Raw genomic sequence first — 14,893 nt, forward strand, 5'->3', positions numbered from 1 at the left:
CTCAGAGTTCATGGTTGCGAGCATAAGACAGGACACATCTAATGCGTCATCTTTATGCTTCTTGTAAGCATCCCGGTCAGCTCGCGTGGCAGTGGCAGGAGGAGCCTCCGGAATGGGCTGCTCCAGAACGTACAGTTTACGTTCCTGAGTGAGAACTATTCTCAGGTTCCTGTACCAGTCCAGGAAATTTGCTCCGTTGAGCTTGTCCTTCTTAAGGACAAAACGCAGGGAGAAAGAGTTCGTATTCGACGTCATGGTTATCTACAACAGAAAATTTGCAGAAATAAATATCATATTCTTTTAAAATCATTTAATTAGGCCTTTAATTAAATGATGCTCCCACTGAATTCTATAATTCTTGTGGGACAAGATCCACATCATACTAACCCTTGAGTTAGCTTTGGCTAATATGCCCAAGGCTTAGTATGATCGGTAGGTAACGATTACCAATTACATCTCTATGCAACTCTTGTTTATAAAATCAATATCCGCATTTATATTAAAACTCGAGTTAGCTTTGGCTAATACGCCCGAGAGTTAATATAGATGTGATTTTGACCTATCATTCCAACTATTGGAAGAATGCCTATAGTTGACTCGATCCAACCGAGTAACTAGGAATACTCAATCTAATTGAGTTTGTATTCACCCATGCGTTGATAGGCGGGACCAAGATTGTCCCTCCGTACCCTACCAAGATAATATGTATTGCTCTGCTTTGGCAGATTCAATAATACATGTGATCGAGGTAGTGATAGGTATCACGGCACGGTTAGGCATTTAGAGTTGGTTCAATCGAGATCTAATCTAATCGAAAAGGATGCATCTTGTGCACGACTTAGATCTAATCTAATCGCAAGGGTGCATCATGTGCACGACTTAGATCTAATCTAATCGTAAGGCACTAATTAATTAATTACTTATTAAACATGCATCATATACATAAACAATTAACTAATTAATCTATTTGTGATTTAGTCATAGCCCTACTACGATCTTCTCAAGCCAATGAGAAGATCGAATGGTCAACCTAGGGTCAACAGCTTCTCCAAGCTCCTCCCTTTGACCATCTTGTGTTGCTCGTGCCCGCCTTGGAACTCCGTCTCGTGTGGACCCTCCACCGCTCCAATTTGTACATTACAATTTGAAACTTGAGTTACATTCAAGTCTAAATCTAATTTACAACAAGAATATAAGAGAAGGCACGACGCGCAGGTCGCGAATAAATAAAAACATACAACACGCGCAAACACATAACGGCACGCAGGCCGTATTATGAATTACAACACAACCAATCATATTGGGTTTTTGGGCCATGACTATCACAAAATTAATATATAATTCAAAATTATATATTTTCATAATTTTCTATAATTTAAAACTAATTTTTACAATTTTTATGAGTAAAATTTCCCGGCGGTCCCGTTTAGCGGTTTCGGGCGCAATCGAGGAACGGATCCCCTTGCGGGGCCCAGGGGCAGCGCCCCTACCCGCGATCTAACCATCGCGAGGGTTCCTTTGCGATCCAACAGCGCCTAAACCCGCTGTCCCAAAACGATTTGGGCCGAGACATTGCCGTTTCGGAAAAATCTTCCCGGCGGGTTCGTTTTTAGCGATTTCGGGTGCAATCGCGGAGCAAATCCCCTTGCGGGGTTAGGGGCAGTACCCCTACCCACGATCTAACCATCGTGAGTTGCTCCTTTGCGATCTAATGGCACCCAAGCCCGCTGTCCCAAACGGATTTGGGGCAAAACGAAGCCGTTTTGGAAAAATCTTTCCGGTAGCCGAAGCCTACAAGTGCCGAGACACTTGTGCTTCGCTTCTACGGAAAAATTACCCATAAAAACTATAAAATCATAATTTTACAGAAAATTACAGAAACTTTAGTTTTCATAAAACCAAAAATCAAACTCGTACAAGCCTTGCACGTGGCTCTGATACCACTGTTGGGTTTTTCGGGCCGTGAAAACCGCTTTTCGCGTCACGGAAACCCCGAATTACCCAAAGCCATAGGATCCGTGCAAGGAAAAATTTCGAAGACACAAGTACGAGTTATAAACTACGATCTACAGTAGATCTACAAAGGAAGACACTTTATACCTTTGATGCGTGCCCTTTCGCGTTCCCGCTCGTCCAACGGTACGCCGGATCTCGAGAGTGTCAACGTAGACACTCCTCTAATGATATCCACACGAACAAGGAGTGTCTCTCACACTCAAAGGATGGAGAAGAGAGCCCCAAGTGTGCTAGCACTTTCTAGAGCTCTCGAAAGGGATTGGAAAGGAAGAAAAAAAGAAGGTACAAAAGAAAAACTTATACACTCACTAGTAGTATCCTTCCTTTGTGACCTTCACTCTTCCTTTGCTCTTGGATTCACTCAACCACCTTCTCCACACCAACAAGGAGTCACGGCAACAGCAGCAAAACCATGAGGAAAAGACCAAGGGAGAAGATGGAATGAATGCACACACAATTACAACCAAATCAAAAACCCCCACCTCACTAATGTGTGGTCGGCCACACAATGTAACCCCCTCATTAATGTGGCCGGCCACATTAAAACCAAGGGGAGGGTGTAACCCCCATGAGGTGGCATGCCTCATGAGGTGGAGGTGATGTGGCAAGGATGAGTCATCCTTATGATGTGGCAATACATCAAGTCAAACTTGATGTTTCAACTTCCATTTGGTCAAGTCAAAATTGACCAATTTCTTCCTTGTTGAGTTAAATCCAACCTTTGATTCAAGTCAATTTCAATTTAATGAATCTCAATTCATTAATATAAATTGACTCAATGAATCAAATTTAAATTAGACTCATTCAACAATTGAATCTAATCGAGTCTAACTCAATAAGTCTAATTTGAATCCAATCTTTGGTGCATCATATGAACCTAATCTCCATCCACTTGTTCTTTGTGTGTGACCCAATAGGTTCTTGTAACGTTGGCAATGTTTCTAAACTCCTTTAGAAACATAAGCAATGAGCGGCATCTAGCAATACATCATTGCTACCCAAGTTACAAGAAATGTTGAGATCCAACATCACCTTGTGACTACTAATTGTGACTCCTCACAATATATGACAAGTGTCCTTCTATCCTGGACATCTAGATTGATCAATGTGAGGCATAGACCGTGTCATCCTCTGACCAATCTAAATCTTGAACTCCAAGTAGACTCACTCAATCAAATGAGCTCAATATCTCATATTGACTCATTTGGGTATGGCCATACACTTCGTGGTCTTACTCTATCAAGAATATCGATGTCACTCCCGTCATATAGGAGGGATAGATCCCATCTACATCACTCACATCCCTCTGTATAATTCGTTACATACCCAATAATCGCCTTTATAGTCCACCCAATTACGGGTGACGTTTGACGAAACCAAAGTACATAATTCCTTATGTAGGGATCCATGGTGACTTCAAGTCTAAGGACTAATAGTCATACTAATAGCCACATGAGAAAGTATATGACACTCATATAACGATCCATGATACTTTCTCATGGCGGGTCATTCAGTATACATTCTCTAATGCATACCCATGTGTCAGCTTGATATCTCTATATCCATGACTTGTGAGATCAAGTCATCGAGCCGACCTACATGCTAGTCTTATTGTATTAACATTGTCCCTGAATGTTAATACTCGACTATGAATGATTTAGAGTAGTGTTCCATATATCATCTCACTATCGATTCAACTAATCGATTGATATAGGTATGAACCTTCTACTCAAGGACGCTATTATACTTAGTCTATTTGGCACTAATACAAATAAGTATAATAACCAAACAAATGCCTTTATTAATATACAAGAATATGATACAATGAGTCCATACAATCATCAAATGATTGGCTCTAGGGCTCTAACTAACACTTCTGAGGTTGTCGTTAAACAAATCCAGGTGACCAATTCCAAGGTCTTGGCCCTGGTAAGACCAAGGTCTTTACCCTCATAGGACTGGAGGCTCACTACCTCAGTCTCTATTAGAGAGCACGCATTTGGTACTAAGCCTGGACCCAAGAAAGAGAAGAAGAAAGTTAAATATTAATTTCAAGTATAAGGCTATAAGTAAATGAAACAAGTATCACCTATGTTTAGAACTAGCAAAGTTTAGCTCTTATAATTCTAAGCATACAGTATTGGTTTTCATTTGCTTTCCTTATAAGTTTATTGAGCATGATTAGCTTTATTTCCAGCATGCAGATTTATTCTTGTATATCATGAGTATGCAGATTATTTTAGTGCTTTGCTATTAGATGAGCATGAGTAGCTTTTCTTTTTAGCATTCCAATTTTAGCATCCTTTGTATCTTATGCACTTTCGAGTTTTTGTGAGATAGTTTAGTACTTACTAAGAAATTCGCTTATAGATTTATTTTCCTCCTACTGCAGATAAAGGAAAAGCTAAAGTATAAAGAGGAAGGCGACAAGGAGGATGCGTGATGGATGTGTGTGATGTTTGGATCTATGGAAGCTTGGGACCTTGCTAAAGGATTTAAATGGGATTCTTACTAAGAATTTGTTGAGAGTTTATTAGGAGTCTTTCTTTAAATTGCTAGAGAAATTAGAGGTTGCACATGCTATTTTGTATTGCTGGATTTGATTTAGTTTTGTTTCTAATAGCATTGCAAATTTAGTTTGCTTGTTTATTTTATAAGCATGAGCAGTTTCTGATTGCTGTTACGTGAGCATGCGCAGATTTTACTGTGCCATTAGTAGAGCATGAGCAATTTTATTTGTTGTTATGTGAGCATGTGCAGAATTCATCTTTACTGTCAGTAGAAGCATCCTTTCCTTATACTTTGCTTAATTGGAAATAATCCAACATGTGTAGATTTAGTGATGCATGCTTTGGTATATCATGTGTAGATGCTTGATAGCAGCAGTAACCTTTCTTATAGCTTGGCATAGTTGGAAATGGTTTAGGATGTGTAAATTTACTAAGTTATTGCTCTTGTATATTATGTAACAACTCTTTGTATATTATGTATATAAGGTTACGTGGAATTCCAGGTGGTTAGCTACTTAAGTACTTCACCATGCTCGTTTATGGATTTCATGATGTGCGATACTTGGAAAAAAAATAAAGAATAGAACTGTGGGAAAAGCTTCATATCTAAGCTTAGGAAATATTATTTCTAGATACCTGCTTGATTATAGTTAGTCTTGTTAGTAGAAGGTTATGCTAAACAGTAGATGGTATTCACAGGTTTAACATGTTTCAGTCATAAAAAAAAAAGAAAAAAAAAGTTAGTAGTTAAGTAACGTTCACCTTTAGAGAGTAGTAAGAAAGGAAGGTGGTCGATACAGTTGGTATAAGAGCAGTTCCCATTCTCCAACATCACACACACATCAGCATCAGCCTTGCCGTCTTTAAGTAAGAAAGTATTTAAGTTTTTCCTTTTATGCTTTCTTTATTATTTGCAGTAGAGAGTAATTGCTTATATGCGCTTTAGTAAGATAGAAGTTTTATTTTTCTTTATTCATACATATGTTTGTTTAGAAAGGATAGAGAAGAAATCAAGTCTTGTTCTTTGCATAATTAGATGGCAAGAAGAGGACGTCCCCGTACCGCTAGTACTGAGGACCAGGATTTGGAGAACGAAGGCCCAGGCTCAACTGAGCCCAATCTCTCTGAAGTTGTTGCTCAACTCCAAAAACAAGTAACAGAGCAGCAGCAAGTAATTGTCAATCTGATGGCGAATCAACAATCAGTTCCTCCCCCTCCCCCAGCTGTCACTGCGGAGACTCCAGTGGTAACTGAGGTTCCACCAGCTGCCCAGAGAGTCGTCACAGTACCTCAGAGACAAGAAACTTACCTCATACAGTGGCTAAAATTGAAATCAGAAAGCTTCTCAGGCACGACTGAGCCCTGGGATGCCCAGGCTTGGTTCAAAACACTGGAGAGCACAATGGATCTTCTTGACTGGCCAGAGGTCGAGAAGGTCAAGTGCACCTCTTTCTGCCTGTCAGGAGATGCTCGTATGTGGTGGGAGAGGATAAAGACCAAGAAGGCAACCAATCAGATGAGATGGGCTGATTTTCAGTCAGAGTTTTATGAAGTGTTCCTCCACCTACAGATCACCAACAAGCACTATGATGAATTTATAGAGTTCAAACAAGGTGACATGTCAGTGGAAAAAGTAGCCAAGAAGTTCAATAGACTGGCTCGTCTCTGCCCAGAGCTGGTCAGTACAGAGAAGGAGTGGGTCAGACTGATGCTCAGAATGCTAAGACCACAGATAGCACTGAATGTGAGCAGTGGAGCTCACCGGCCCCAGACTGGTGAAGAGTTGATCAGTAGGGCATTAGTTGCTGATCACTACCTGAACAGCATCAAAGCACAACGAGCGCAACACAAGCCAGTCAAGATCGAAGATAAGACAGTGGGGAGCCAAAAATCCCAATCAAGTAAATAGAACTGGAAGGGCAAGGGTCACAAGAGAAAGCAGTGGAACTCAGGAGGTAACCAAAAGGGAGGACCAGCAAACAAGCAGAACAAGTTCCCTCCCTATCCTAAATGTGGAAGAACATATCCAGGAGCCTGTCTTTTGGGTAAGATGGGATACTATTCATGTGGGCAGGAAGGACACATGGCTAAAGAATGCCCTAACAAGCTCAAAGCACCTCAGCCACAGCCAATACAATATGGGGGCAAGCCTCAGCTACATTATATGCCTGCAACTCTAGAAGGACCTCAGCTCAGTCAAGGAAGGTTGGAAGCCCCACCAGTTCCAGCCAGTGCCAGAGTATTCTCCCTCACTAAAGAGGAAGCTGCTAGTGCCTCCACGGTCGTAACAGGTCAAGTGGTTATTTTTCAGCATTTAGCTACTGCACTATTTGATACTGGGGTGACCCATTCTTTTGTATCTGTACCTTTTGCCAAAGAATTACAGGTACCTACAGAAAGTATGAACTCCAAGTTCCTGATGACCCTACCTTCTGGAGAAGTCATGGAATCCACCTAGTGGCTTCGGGTTGTACCAGTCAGAATTTCAGACTGAGAGCTATATGTTAATCTGGTAGTCCTCGCCATGCAGGATTTCGATATCATTTTGGGTATGGATTTCCTCAGCAAGTATAGTGCTTCAGTGGACTGCTGCAGAAGGAAAGTGATCTTTAGTCCAGAAGGTGAACCATCCTTTGAGTTCACAGGTGTGCCGAAGAGGAAGCCCCAGAAGTTCCTCTCTTCCCTCATAACTCACCAGATGTTAGCTAAGGGGCGTGCCAGTTTTCTTGCATTCATTGTGAGTACAGAAGAATGAGAAAGACCCAAGCAGGAGGAAGTTTGGGTAGTCTATGAGTATCCAGAGGTATTCCCAGAAGAGTTACCGGGACTACCTCCCAACCGAGAAGTGGAGTTTGAGATTGAACTGGTTCCTGGTACCGGTCTAATTTCAAAAGCTCCATACCACATGTCTCCAGCAGAGCTGAAAGAACTACAAGAACAACTCCAGGAGCTGCTCGACAAGGGTTTCATCCGCCCTAGTCATTCACCATGGGGAGCTCCAGTGTTGTTCGTCAAGAAGAAAGATGGATCTATGCGGATGTGCATAGATTATAGGGCTCTGAATCAAGTGACAATCAAGAACAAGTACCCACTGCCCAGAATTGATGACTTATTTGATCAATTGAAAGGGGCAACAGTGTTCTCCAGGATAGACCAGCGCTCTGGGTACCATCAGTTGAAAGTGAAGGAAAGCGATATACCCAGAACCGCTTTCAAGACCATATACGGACACTATGAGTTCGTAGTCATGCCTTTTGGTGTGACTAATGCACCTGCAGTCTTCATGGACTTGATGAATAGAGTGTTCAGAGAATACCTTGACAAGTTTGTTATCGTGTTCATCGACAATATTCTAGTCTATTCCAGAACCCCAGAGGAGCATGACACGCACTTGAGGATAGTATTACAGACCCTTCAGCAAAAGCAGCTGTATGCTAAATTCTTAAAGTGCGAGTTCTGGTTAGATCAGGTGGCGTTTTTAGGTCACATAATTTCTAAAGAAGATATCCAAGTGGATCCCGCCAAAATAGAAGCTGTCAACAACTGGAGTAGACCCAAGAACGCCAGGGAGATCAGAAGCTTCCTTGGTTTAGCTGGGTACTACAGAAAATTTGTGGAGGACTTTTCCAGGATAGCCTCTCCACTGACAGCCCTCACTAAGAAGAACAAGAAGTTTGAATGGTCAGACAAATGTGAGCAAAGTTTTCAAGCGCTGAAGAAGAGGTTGACCAGTGCTCCCATTCTGACTGTTCCAGAAAGTGACAAGAGTTTTGACATCTACAGTGATGCTTCCAAGATGGGCTTAGGAGCTGTACTCATGCAGGAAGGAAAAGTGATAGCTTATGCTTCCAAACAACTCAAAGATTATGAAAAGAACTACCCCACTCATGATCTTAAGCTGGCAGTTGTGGTCTTTGCACTAAAACTCTGGCGACATTATTTGTATGGCGTTCAGTACAGAATCTTCACAGACCATCAGAGTCTTAAGTACTTCTTCACCCAGAAGGACTTAAACATGAGACAGCGCAGGTGGCTAGAGTTGGTCAAAGACTATGACTGTGAAATCCTCTACCACCAAGGCAAAGCTAACAAAGTGGCAGATGCACTAAGCCAGAAATCTAGTGCATCCCTGATGCCTTTATCATCATTAGCCCTACCACTGCAGAAGGAGTTGATAGATTTTGGAATGGAAATTATTTATGGGCAACTCTCTGCATTGACCTTAGAGTCAACCTTACTTGAGGATATACAGAGAAAGCAAAGTGAAGATCTAGACATCCAAAAGATCAAGCAAGGGATACAAAAAGAAGATAAAGAGTTTCGAGTATCAGAGAGTGGAGTTCTTTATCAGGGGAATCATCTTTGTGTTCCCAATGATGAGGAATTGAGAAAGAAAATCTAGAAGAAGCTCATAGTACACCTTACTCCATGCATCCTGGTTCTACCAAGATGTACCAAGACGTGAAACAGAGGTTCTGGTGGTCTGGACTCAAAAGGGATGTTGCTAAATATGTCAGTACCTGCCTGACATGTCAGAGGGTCAAAGCAGAACACCAAAGACCAGGAGGAGTTCTACAGCCTCTCCCAATACCAGAGTGGAAGTGGGAAGACATATCCATGGACTTTATAACAAGTCTTCCAAGAACTACAAACGGATATGATGCGATATGGGTAATAGTGGACAGATTGACCAAATCTGCCCATTTTCTAGCCATCAAGGTGTCTCACTCTATAGAGCAGTTGGCACAACTATATGTTAAGGAGGTGATCAGACTTCACGGAGTTCCTAAATCTATTGTTTCTGATAGAGATGGGCGTTTCACCTCTCACTTTTGGGAGTGTGTTCAGAATGCACTAGGCACCAAACTCAAGTTCAGCACAACCTTCTATCCTCAGACTGATGGACAGACAGAGCGAGTAAATCAGATTTTAGAAGATATGCTTAGAGCTTGTGCACTAGATTTCAAAGGAAGTTGGTGCAAGTATTTGTGCTTAGCTGAGTTTGCCTATAATAATAGCTATCAGGCCACCATCAAGATGGCACCTTATGAGGCGTTGTATGGCAGGAAGTGCAGATCACCCATTTGCTAGCAAGAAGTAGGTGAAAGAAAAGAAATGGAAGTAGAGCTGGGCATCCAGACAGAGATGATAGAAGAAACCACTCACGCTATCCAGAAGATCAGACAGAGAATTGAGACTACCCAGAGTAGACAGAAGAGTTATGCTGACACACGTCATAGGCCACTGGAATTCCAAATAGGAGATTCAGTCTTTCTCAAGGTCGCTCCTATGAAGGGAGTGATGAGATTTGGCAAGAAGGGCAAATTAAGTCCTCGCTATGTAGGACCTTACCTGATCATAGAGAGGATTGGGAAAGTAGCTTACAAGCTGGACTTACCACAAGACATGTCAGTAATACATAATGTATTTCATGTCTCCATGACCCTAGCCAAATGATTGAGCCTTAGTCAGTGAAGATTCAGGAGGATCTTAGCTATGAGAGCAGACCTACACAAATAGTGGACAGAGAAGTAAAGAGACTAAGGAATAAAGAAGTACCACTAGTGAAGGTCATCTGGTAGAATCAGAAGCACGAGGAAGTCACTTGGGAGCGTGAGGACAGTATGAGACAGAAATATCCAGAACTATTCTAAGTTCGAGGATGAACTTTTTATAAGGTATGGGGGATTGTAACGACCCAATTTTCCCTATTTAAAGTTCTAAAAGTCCTTATTAATACTTAGAAATGCTATAGAAATATTCTAGAGATTTTTAGAAATTTTTAGAGTATTTTTACGTAATATTTGGAAGTCATTTGATATTTTACAAAACGAAAGAAGTTTTGACAAAAATAATGTTCAAGCCGAGATTCGAACCGAAAACCTCGGACCGAACCAAACCTTAACTGAATCCAGCTAGCCAACTGTTCCGCAAGTGTTTCGTGAACAATTAGAGAGCGGAATAAATTTATGTAGTAATAGATGATAGAAATACCGAGAGTTATAAAAGGGATAAGTTAGGGGAATTTGGAGATATTATTTTCCCTAAACCTAATTCCCCTCCCCTTCTCCCTCGCGGCGGTGGTCTCCTCTCTCGGACGAAAAGGGGCGATGGTGCTAGGGCTTCACTTCGACGGTCGACGAGAGGCTCTTTCCGACGGGCTTCCACAAATCTGTGACCACCTCGTCAAGGAGAACACGCGGATAGGAAGGGATCGTCGAGATCTTCACCTCCTCCAAACCCTAGAACCATTCCGGTGGTTGTAAGTGCAAGAACAAGTTGTAAGTACTACTCACCTGTGGTAGGAGTTGCTCCGAAATTAGAGTTTTCGTTTCTTTGCTTTCGGATTTTGCCGTGTCGAGTAGAATTATATGCTACGTCTTTTCTTTCCAGGCTCTGTTTATCTGGCCGAATTGCTAAGGTTAGGTTTTCTATGCCGAATTGTTGTGCTAAGGTTTTCCTTTCCATTCCATTTGTATGAATTGCCTATTAGTGATGTTAGATTCTTTATGCTGGAAAGTTCCATGATGAAATGGTAGTTTCAGTTGTAGGTAAGTTTAGTTAAACCGTAGCATGTAGTGTTTCTCACTGAACAAAACAAAAAAAAATAAAAAAACTTTCATTTTAGCATCTCAGATTTTAGACCTTTACTTGCTATTTTAACAAGTACGAACAGCCCTATTTTTCCAGCATTACAATTCTGAATTCTTTGCTTATTTTGGTTAGCATGAACAACCATATTATAAGGATTCGAGATTTGTTGGTTCTGCTACATTATCTAGCATCCCAGTATTTAGTTCCTTACAGTTTTGTAATCTTCCTGCACTACCGTAAGCATGAATAGCATTTTCCTTGCTACTCAAAGGGCAAGAACAGCCCTTTATTTAGTTAGAATGGGTTTAGCATTTTCCTTGCTACTCAAAAAGGCAAGAACAACTTTTATTTAAAGTATGTAGTGTTAGTTTCTTGGTTTTCTTGATCATGAATAGCTATTAAGCTTATCTTGTAGTTTGATTGGCTTTGCTTTATTTTTATAGCATGCTCAGTTAGTTGCAATTCTCTACTTATTAGATATACTTACAGGGTTCTAGTAAACTCTATTAGGGGATTATGAGAAGTTATGAGTAGAGAAAAAGACCAAGGTCTAGTTAGAAAAGATAACAAGTAATTTAAAGTAAGAGGCTAGTACCCGACTTCCGAGGTTGTCGTTAAACAAATCCAGGTGACCAATTCCAAGGTCTTGGCCCTGGTAAGACCAAGGTCTTTACCCTCATAGGACTGGAGGCTCGCTACCTCAGTCTCTATTAGAGAGCGCGCATTTGGTACTAAGCCTGGGCCCAAGAAAGACAAGAAGAAAGTCAAATATTAATTTCAAGTATAAGGCTATAAGTAAATGAAACAAGTATCACCTATGTTTAGAACTAGCAAAGTTTAGCTCTTATAATTCTAAGCATACAGTATTGGTTTTCATTTGTTTTCCTTATGAGTTTATTGAGCATGATTAGCTTTATTTCCAGCATGCAGATTTATTCTTGTATATCATGAGTATGCAGATTATTTTAGTGCTTTGCTATTAGATGAGCATGAGTAGCTTTTCTTTTTAGCATTCCAGTTTTAGCATCCTTTGTATCTTATGCACTTTCGAGTTTTTGTGATATGAATAATAGAGGACCAGGAAGTTAAGAGACTAAGGAACAAAGAGTACCATTAGTGAAAGTCATTTAGAACCAGAAGCACGAAGAAGTTACTTAGGAACGTGAGGACAGTATGAGACAGAGATATCCAGAATTATTCTAAGTTCGAGGATGAACTTTTTATAAGGTATGGGGGATTGTAATGACCCAATTTTCTTCATTAGGAGTTCTAAAAGTTCTTAAAAATATTTAGAAATACTTTATAAATATTCTAGAGATTTTTAGAAATTTTTAGAGTATTTTTATGCAATATTTGGAGGTCGTTTGGTATTTTTACTAAACGAAAGAAGTTTTGACAAAAAAATGTCCAAGCCGAGTTTCAAACCTGAGACCTCCGACCAAACCAAACCTTGATCGAATCCAGCTAACCAAGTGTGTTGCGGATATTTTGTGAACATATAGGAACCAAATTATACTTAAGCCATAATAGGAACAGAAATACCAAAATAAAGGGAGCCGAGCAGAGTTCGAACGCGCGACCTCCAACTCGCACCAAACCGCGGCTGACCAAGTGTTCAGGCCGTCGGTTCTATTTAGAATAGATAGCAAAATTATTTAACCGAATATTGAAGTTATAAAAGAGGAACTTAACTTAGGGCTTGATTTACCCGAACCCCTAATCCCCTTTCTCTTCTTCCTCCTCACGCGGCGTCCGCGACTCCTCCTCTCGGGCGATACCACTGCGAGGAGCTAGGGCTTCTCCGGTGGCCGGCCAAAGGGATTCCACGAGTTCTTCTCGAATCCGAGCTTCCCTCGTCAAGAGGGAACTGTTAGCACGAAGAAGGGTCGGAGATCTCAAGCTGTCCGAACCCTAGAAGTTTTTCCCATTCAGTTTGAATCCAAGAACACGCTGTAAGTGCTATTCACCTATAGTAAGGGTAGTTTCGAGTTTGATCTAGTGTTTCTATGGGTTTTCTTATCGATTGTTCCATGAAGTTCTTGTTCTGTGAATTTTTCTTTATACGGCTTGAAGATGTATGAGGCATAATGATGGAATTATAGTTTGTGGGCTATAGATTGACACATTGAAAGTTCCATCTGCAAGACGCTAACCTGTTGCTAGTTAGAGTGATGAACATATCTTCTTCTGCTTTGTTCTTGACTGTTTTGGCTTGGTTCATCATTGCGATTTCATGTCAATTCTAGTTGCTATTCTCACAAGATCTGTATATCCGTGTGTTCTAATGTAGAGAAAATATATTAACTAGAAGTTTCAATTATCTGATTTGGTTTGATAACCTGATAAAATTTGGAATGTAGACATCAAAATGAGCACGTACGTTTCATCTAGTGGTTCTTGAGCTTAGTAGGTAATTTGATCTATGTCAGATACTCCCCTGAGATAGCACTAGATATTCTCAAGTTGACTCTTGGGGTTGAGCTCCCCTCTCAATAAGCTATGGATGCTAAGTTCCTAATGCCCTAATGACGAGAACCAATTTCTATTGAGACTAATGAACTTGAAAAGCTCAACACCTTCCAGAGGCTGCTAGAAATAAAATTTCCTCTACATCTTTCAACGTTGCCAAACTTATCCAAAATTTGGGGACAACACTTGATGCTCAAGCCTTACATTGGATATAAACTTTAGTAGATTTTCATTGTTTATTAGTTGGGCACCAACAGATTTTCTTGTTGCTATTAGATGAGTAGTTTTCTATTGCTAATAGAAATGCAGATTTTATTAAACATTAGTAAGCAGATTTTTTATTAAGCATTAGTGTGCATATTTTATTAAGCATTAGTGTGCAGATTTTATTAAGTATTAGTGCAGATTTTTAATATGCATTGCAGATTTTTAATATGCATTGTAGTGCAGATTTCTTTAGAACTTATAGTGCAGGTTTCTTTAAAGTTTATAGTACAGATTTCTTTAGAGTTTCAAGTGCAGTTTCGTTAAACTTATAGTGCAGTTTTGTTTAGCACAGTATGCAGATTTCTGTTAGCTTAACATGCAGAATTCTGATTAGCATAGTATGCAGATTTATTTATGTTTAAACTACAGTTTTGAAACTTCTCAAGCACAGCAGTTTCAGTTGTTATAGCATTCAATTTTAGTTTGTTTAAGTATTCAATTTTGGTTTGTTAGAGTATTTGAGATCAATCTTGTATGAGACATTCTTTTAAAAGTATTAACAAGTATAAGAAAGATAAAGAAAAGAAAGAAAAAGGTCAAGGCCTTAAGTAGATCCCAAAGTCAAGACTTTAGGGATTTTGGCACACAAGATGCTTATTAAAATGCCAAGGCATTTAAAGAAGTAATTAAGATAATAAGATATTTTACTTTATTTAAGAGGCTAGTACCCAACTTCCAAGGTTATCGTTAAACAAATCCAGGTGTCAAATTCTGAGTTCTTAGCCCTGGTAGACCGAGGTCTGCTCTTTTAGGATTTGTGTCTCGCTACCCCAACCTATTAGGAAACGCGCATAAGATGGTACTACATCTGGGCCCAAGAAGAAAGTTGATTATTATTTTGAAGTATTATAAGTATAAGTTTTTGAACAAGTAAAGTAAGTTTTACATAAGTATAAAAGTATTAAAGAAGAAGTTTTTTTAAACAAGTGAAATAAAAGAATAAGTTTAGAACAAATGAAATAAGTTTCATTTTGTTTTGAAAGCAGCAACTTGAGTTTCCTTTTATGCTAGCATGTTATTTAGATTAGCTTACTGTT

This window comes from Zingiber officinale, chromosome 7A, assembly GCF_018446385.1.
Source record: "Zingiber officinale cultivar Zhangliang chromosome 7A, Zo_v1.1, whole genome shotgun sequence".
In the NCBI taxonomy this organism is placed as follows: Eukaryota; Viridiplantae; Streptophyta; class Magnoliopsida; order Zingiberales; family Zingiberaceae; genus Zingiber; species Zingiber officinale.